This window comes from Vanellus vanellus (assembly GCF_965231255.1).
Source record: "Vanellus vanellus genome assembly, chromosome: 1".
Taxonomy (NCBI): Eukaryota; Metazoa; Chordata; class Aves; order Charadriiformes; family Charadriidae; genus Vanellus; species Vanellus vanellus.
Window position 1 is genome coordinate 14,299,269 of NC_138905.1, and position 8,175 is coordinate 14,307,443.

The window sequence follows — 8,175 nt, forward strand, 5'->3', positions numbered from 1 at the left end:
AGAGTTTCTTTGTGTCTAAATGCATCAATGAAAGGTGTCCCTCTAAAAATCATTTTAGACTGTTACTAAAATGGATTGAGCTTGCAAGTATCCTTTGTTTCAGGGAGTATTTCTTGCACATAGTACCATGATTTGAATGTGTATTTTGGCAATTGCTAAGATTTTAACTATATCTTCTAGTTTCATCTCTGATACGACCAGATCACTGTCTGTAGATGTAATGAGCCGCCTTTTCATGCCATTTATATCTTTATGGTTTCATTTTTTTGTGGCTGTAACAAGTATTTGGCCCTATCTCAGTGCTTTTCTTCACCACGGAGGAAGTGGGTTACTGTGGGACAGATGTGCATCATTTGACAACCTCAAATTGTCAAAAAATTGACCCAATTGCTGGGTCTCAGTGGGTCTTTGAGATGGTCTGTCTGCCTTTGTGGCTGTGAATGTAGCCCTTCAGCAGGGAGTGTATGTTGTGAGTCCTCTGTAATGTGGGAGAAAAATTCATCCTGCCAAGACACCGCTTGCTTGTTTGGCATAAGGTCAGCCTGAAAAATTAGAGGGCTACTGCACTGGCAGTACTACAAAGTGCTCAGAGACGGACAAGATGCAAGTGTGTAGGAAGGGAAGGACGCGTGGTATGAGAGTATGTAAGAATATACTCTTAAGTACTTCATTATGGAAATATGCTAGCTGGGGGTGTTCCAGGCTGTGTACATCTGCAGAAGGAGTATCTAGACTGCCTGAAGAGAATGCTGAAAGGGTGCACAGGCCTGAGTTTTCACCAGCAGCGTCCCAAATAGGTTGCTCTCAGGATGATTTTGAGGGTGCGCCAATACGGTGATGAGCTTATTGTGGGAGAGTGAAAGGTCACTTCAACTATTTGTTCTACAGACTTTATATGAGCTGTCTACAAAGCTGCAAAGTGTTATATCTCTTCCTTCTCATGTTTGAACACAAAACCTTTGAAGTCTGAAGACAGACAATGTTGGAGGTTCATAGATGTTTATTTCCTGCTAAACAGTGACATATCCATTCGGAGATGCTAGGATTGGAACAACTTCTTTGAACTCACTGTTTCATTGTTTTAATTTATAATCAATGTAATACTTCTAACAACAGTGCAGAATAAAACCAGTGATGGTCATGGAAGAACTGGGGCCACTGTTTACTCCTGTATTTTCAGAGCACATATGGAAAGACAATGCCACATAGGAACATACAATCATATATAAATAAGCTCTTTCAAAAAGAATGAAACTAAGCAAGCTTGGTTACCTGATCGTTTCTATTCACTGCTTTGTAGCTTCACCCTCCCAGTACAACAATCTGAGCCCACTTCTCTCCATGTCTTCCACGACATCTGTTTGGGCAAGAGACAGCGTGTGCTGTGGTTAATCCAGTTAGTCATATGTGCAAGCAGACTGGCCAGCAAGTGCATGTGCCCACTGCCAACTGGCTTATGCTAAAATAACACATGTTGCCATGTTCTGCCTACTTTTCCCATACTCAGAGAACTAATTTGAGTCTCCTTCCTATATCCAGATATTGGTGTTAAAGAAAATTATAGGAACTTAGTTACTTTGGGCTGTATTACGCTTACTTCAGGGGTGTACTATTACATGCTCTAAGGCCTCGGTGCCTTGACTGACCAGAACAGTTGTCTTTGGAGCATCATTTAGATCCCATCAAACACAAATTTTTAATGTTTACTTTCAATGAAAACAGGCTGCAGGGAAAAGGACAGATGCATACCCAGGTTTCTTCACAGCATGAACGGGGATGTAGCTGACTTGTCCACCTTTACTAAGAAACCAGGGAATGCTCTAAGATTTCCTAATCCACAGAAAGCCCTTGAAATTTCTTTCCTTCTGTCAAATATCATTGAAATTGGCTGATTAGTTTGACAGGAAGGCACAGGGCGTGGTTTCACAAGAAACCTGGTTAAAATCAGATAATGCTGGTAGTATTGTAATTGAAAACTTCTGCATAACTGCAAGTAAGTTAGTTTTTAGATTACAGTGAAAGATAGATTGTGAAATGGAAACCAAGAAAAAATAATGACTTTTTAAGTCATGTAAAGTTACTATAAGGAATTAGTAATGAATAAGAAAGAAGGCGTATATCAATGAGGTAAGTCAGAGCTTCCTTGAGATTGCTTGTAAATATTCAGAATCATGGACCATCCTTTTCCTTGCCTGCACAAACTGTTTTTGTAGCTTTATTATACAAGCATCATAGAAATACAGGGCTAGAAGGGGCTTCAAGAAATCCCATAGTCCAAACCACTACATCCAGTGAAGATTTCTCATAACTGGAGTATTACTGTAACTGTCAGCATGCCACGCAGGCATGCTATGTGCTACGTGAAGCTGCTTTCAGCTGCTAAGCTGCTGGTCTGGCACTAATGGAAACTGCTGGGTTGCCAGGCTGACCTCCATACCCTGCTACCGCCCTCCTGAAATGAGTCTGAAACCTCTTCTTCACCCACAGCTCCCGGGAGGGAGAGGGAAAGGGAATCTGCTTTGTTTTTAACAGCTGGCACTGAATAGAGGAGACAGTTATAAATAAATGGAAATAAAGAATGAGGGCATGTGACTAAAGCCATGAAGGTCACTTTTTGGTATGCCAACAGATGAGCAATGCTTGGGGTGGCATTTGACAAAATGTCACCCTGAATGTGTAGACATGATGATGATGTCAAAAAAGGCTCATTTGAATTGGGATTCAGGAGGATCCTCTATTTAAATCCTGTCTGAGCTACTGACAGGCTGCATGACCTTCTAGAATATACTGAGCTCCATGGGTCAAAGTGGTCCTTGCTGCAACTAAATCAACTACAATGGAATTATTCTGGGAGTGAACTTGATTTCTCAGACATCAGTCAACAGAGCTGGTTCACTGAATAAATGAAAGAAAGTAAGCACAGATGTCACTGGAAAACAGATCCATTTGAACTGAGTCTTTTATTTTTGGCAAAACTAGAGAAGAACTGCACAATTGTTACTTAAAATGCACAAATAGTTGTTGATGGTGGTTTATTGACAATGTAAACTTTAAGAAGGTAACGAGGATTTTTTTTCAAGGTAATTATTAGCATAATTGTCTTTTTCAAAGGGGATGTAATTATATATGTTATAACTTGGAAGATGACTGATGCCTTTTTAAATATTCTGGTATAGATAGCTTTTTCTTCATAAAAACTTATAAGTGACTGAAGCATACAGCATGATGCTGCACAACAGTAAGCTGCTTCAACAAAAAATGCTTCTGGAGTCAGATAACAAAATAACAATGTTAATAAAAGATAATTGTTATTAGAAGTACATAAACAACATAAGCAGAAGATAAAGCTACCTCTAAAATGAAAAAAAAAAAAAAATTGCTTCTAAGCTTTCTGCTTCCTGGGACAGAAGCTTTTAGAAACCAAACTTTCATGGACTTTGGGGTAAAGAACAAGTGACTTGCTCCTTTGTACCAAATGAAGTGAGGAACTGGTCTTCTCTTACTGATGTTTAACTCCACTATTCATGTTTAATCATAGAACTACTGGAAATTTCAAGTGGGATTTCCCCTCATTTCACCAGGACTTCTACAAATTTAGGAGTAAGTTTCTTTAGAGTTGAAATGAAGTTTGATGATGAGCGTGTTTTCAATCCTAGATGAAAGGACACCAAATCCTAGTGTCTCTGTACCTGTGTCAGTAGGAGAACCTTGGAGAGTTAAGAAAGACAGTGTAAAAAGATCTAGACAAAATGGTGTTTTACAAAGCAATTGCAAGAGATGTCCTCCAGGTAAAGCTACACAAAGGGTTCTTCTCCTAACCCTGCCATTTCTGTCATTTAAACAAAACAAGTAGCTACAAATCAAAGGCTTGTTTTATCCCAACTGGTCACGTGATTTAAGTTAAAAGAGTATTTTCAAAACACAAAATAGAACAACCTCAATAAAAATAATTTTCCAGTTTCATGTGTGCTGTACCAGAGATACCCTAATTCTTGATAAAACAAGACCAAGATTTAACAAGTAGGAAAAAAAATACTTGTCATAATTGAAGAAAACTTGGAGAGGTGTCACTGGTACATTTTTTCCTCCTTTTTCATGCCAATTTAGTAATGAGGACCATAGAGTTACTTCTCTAGACATGATTAAAAAAAAGATCTGAAAGGGGGTTCTGGTTCATCCTCTTGCTTCAGAGTAGAATCCACTCTATCTAATCAGCTCCTGACAACCTAACCTTGAAAATTTGCAGTCATGCTGATTCTTCAGACCTCTCCACAATGAGCTACTGCATAACATTCCTTAGAGTTCAAAAGTTTTTTGTAGCACATAACTTAAATCTTCAAGTTGCAATTTAAGGCTATTACTTCTTGCTGTGCCAGTAGATGTGAAGAACAGTTTGTATCTCTGCAATACTTTTTATGTGTTTGAGAACTGATATCATATCTTCCCTCAATCCTCTCATTGCTACACTAAACAAATGAATTCTTTCAGTCTTACCTCATGGGTCACATTTTCTACACCTCTGAAAATTACGTGGCTCTACTGTGGTTTCTTTATTAGTCTTCAAGTGAGGTGCCCAAAAATGGATGTTGTACTCCAGCTGAGGTCTTATCAGTGCTGATTTGAACAGAACCTTGTTTCATGTGGCTTTTATAGAGCTGTTTGTACTCCCCAGTGTGAAATCTGTCTATTTTACAATGGTATGACAGCACTGGCTTGTTCAGTTCATGATGCAATACTATCCCTAGACACTTTTCTGAGGGGCGTACTAACCAATAACACTCCATCACCTTCCTGCGCAGCTAATGACTCTTAAAAATAATACCTTACATCCTTCCATCTTGAATAACATCCTATTTTTTCAGACCATTTCTCTGGCTTGTTACTATTTTTTGTTCTGATGTTTATCTTATGACACAATGTACATGTGCACTCATACCACTTAGGCCACTGCATTAAGACCATGTGACAGATTCACTTTCCTGTCTCCTGAGGAACCATGCACCCCTCAGGAAGGAAAGTGTCATGGGGCAGAGCTAGCACAATTTATGCATGCCATGACCACTCTGCCCAATTCTGTGTGGCCCTCAGCAGAAGACAAAAGGGAATGGGGCAAGAGATGGGGGAATTTTCAAGGAAAATTGCATCTGGTCCCTAGATAGATCCAGAGTATTTCCTTAGTTAGCCATGCTTGCTTCCTGCAAGACCAGGTGAAGCGCCTTAGTCAACATATGAAGCATCTATTGCTTCTCCTTAATGCATGGCCTAGGTTCCAGTTCTGGAATGTTGTTTTTAATAGGTTGTTTTCTCGTAGAAACACACTACCTGCTACTTATCACCATGGGATTACAGGATGATTTAGTTTGAAAGGGCCCCAGGAGGTCTATAGTCCAACCCCCTGCTGAAAGCAGGGTCAGCTATGAGTTCAGATCAGATGTTATCCTGCTGGATTTTGAAAACCTGCAAGCATGTAGACCATGGCTTTCACCTTATGGTGAAAATGTTTTCTCTTAAATCCAGTTTGAACCTCTCTTATTTCAACTTATGCCCAGCGTCTGTCATCCTCCCACCTTATAGCACTTTGAAGAGCCTGACTCCATCTTCTTCATAATCTCCTCTTTGCTATTGTATAGATGCTTAGGAATACTTTAATTTTTTCTATTATTTCACAAAAGGAACTAAAAGGCAAAGAACTGCCTTTCCTGAATTCCTAACTTTTGAATTCTGCCTTTTTTTCCATTTGTATGCTTGACCATTTTCTTATTTAACTTACACATTCCTTATTTAGAGAGGAAATGAAGCAGTTACTTCTGAGAACTAGTAGAGAATGGTCAAGGGAGGTATATAAGGCTGACAAAGTTTAGAACATTTAAGTTATCTAAGTTGTCTTTATCTGTTCTTTCCCTTTTCTGTCTGGAAGTCTTATTCTCTTCTCTAACTTACAAATCAAAGCAAGGCATCAGACACAAGCATTTGTAGAAGTCAAAGCAAAGAAGTGAAAAAAGAGACAGTAAGAAACATTTTTTACTGAGAGGGTGGTCAAACACTGGAACAGGCTTCACAGAGAGCTGGTCAATGCTCCAAGTCTGTCAGTGCTTAAGAGGCAGTTGGACAATTCCCTTAACAACATGCTTTAACTTTTGGTCGGCCCTGAAGTGGTCAGGTAGTTGGACTAGATTATCATTGTAGGTCCCTTCCAACTGAACTACTCCATTCCATTCCATTCCATTCCATTCCATTCCATTCCATTCCATGTTCTGCATGTGAGTGTCAGCCACTATTTCATGGAAGTTAAGTCGTCTATTTAAAGGCATGTACTTTGAATTAAATCGGAGTGTCTCATTGACTGTGCTGAACTTTGATTCTGGCCTTTAGAGTCTTTGCCTGTAAAGATCAGATAGCAAATCTTAACTACACACATAGTTCCTGGTGCTTTATTGCAAACTGTGTAGATGAGTTTTCCTTATTCAAATATACATGATTTGGGGTAGATTTTATGTAGGCAGAGAGAGTCAATCCATACATTTCTGAGAAATGCATAAGGACCTTAAATGGATGAAATAAAAATTGCATGTAAATGCCATGTATTCTTTTTTTTTTTTTTTTATCCAGAGGCTGCTGAAAACTTTGAGAAAGAGTAAAAAAGAATAGTTTCAAGAAGCTTTGGGGACTTTAGAGTTTCTCAATAAATCCCTTGTGATCAACCCTTATGTATAATTATACTAAAAATTACTTCAAGTGCTTAACATGTAATTCAAAAAGAAAAGATGAGATGTAAATAATTTCACTGGTGGAAAGCCAAGACTGGAAAATATGCGTTAACATGGGGAGGTGAGGGGGAAAGTGGGAGAGTCAAAAGGAATAGCTGTGAGATTTGTGCACTGTGCAGCTGGCAGTAAGTTCTGAAGCTTTCCGCTTTTATTTTTTAGACCTGATTTGAAAAATTGTTTCAGGATAAAATAAATACATTATATAGTACAAAAAGTGGATCTGGCAGCATTGATAGACTAGCGGGATGACTGACAGCCATAGTCAGAAACACATGAGATTATGGCTAATGGTTAAAGTAGCGCAACCACTATGCAATATCATCAATACAATAACTGCAACCAGCTAGGGAGTAACTGCCCCTAATTCTGTTGAACCTACTTAGTAGTTGTGACTTGGATTCCTATTGAAAACCTTCTGTTTGACGTACTACAGCTCATCTGCTATAAAGACCGTCATGTTTGAAAATGCCTCTTAGGTAGATCTCTTAAGCCTTTCATATTAACCCAGTTCTTCCTTATACACTTAGTTAAATGGGATTTTCAAAGAAAGAAATATATATTCCAGAGGTACACAGGTACTCTCATGCCTCCCAGTCAGTATTTGAAGTTCCAAAGGCAAATGTGGAAGCAAATGTACTTAAGGCATACTGGATCTTTATACATGTGTGTCAGTTTGAATGTGTTCTGGACTTACTGCTTGTCTACAGACCAACTCATTAATGTGTATGCGCTGAAATTCTTGCATTGCAAACCTGATGATTTTCTGAGCATATGTGGCTTGAGTTGCATGGCTTTTGTGAAGGAGAAGAACCACGGTGCACATCAAATACAGAGAAAACCCGTGCATGCACAATGTCCGGGATTCACAGAATAGTCAGGGTTGGAAGGGACCTCTGGACATCATCTAGTCCAACCCCCATTAGTAGATGTTTGGCAGCCTGGTTGCAGTTACTGCTCTGCACTAGCTGCCAAACATCTGGAAGTTAGTAGAAAAATGTAGAAAAGTGGTAGGGAAGAAAATGACCAGCAAAAGCAGCTGTCTCCCACAAAAAATGGTAGGTCTGGCACTCTGGGCTATAATAGGATTTGAGAAAGGCATCAATCTGGGACATAGAGCACATTGGGTTTGAGAAGCTCCAGAATTGTTTGAACTATAAGAAAAGGCAAGGAAATCTGATATCAGTCTGAAAAAAGATCTTCAGTGATATGCACCACTAAACTCAGTGCAATCAGATTGTTAACTTGAAATTTAAAAGTTTAAATATCAACTTTAGCAAGTTAGCTGTTTCTGTGAGTAGAAATCCAACCAATGTTATCTTACATTCCAAAATTGCTGTCTTCTCAGGTTATAAAGTCCCCAACTTTCTCTTTGCCAGCCATCTGTCAACACCCCTAGCTTTTCCCTTGA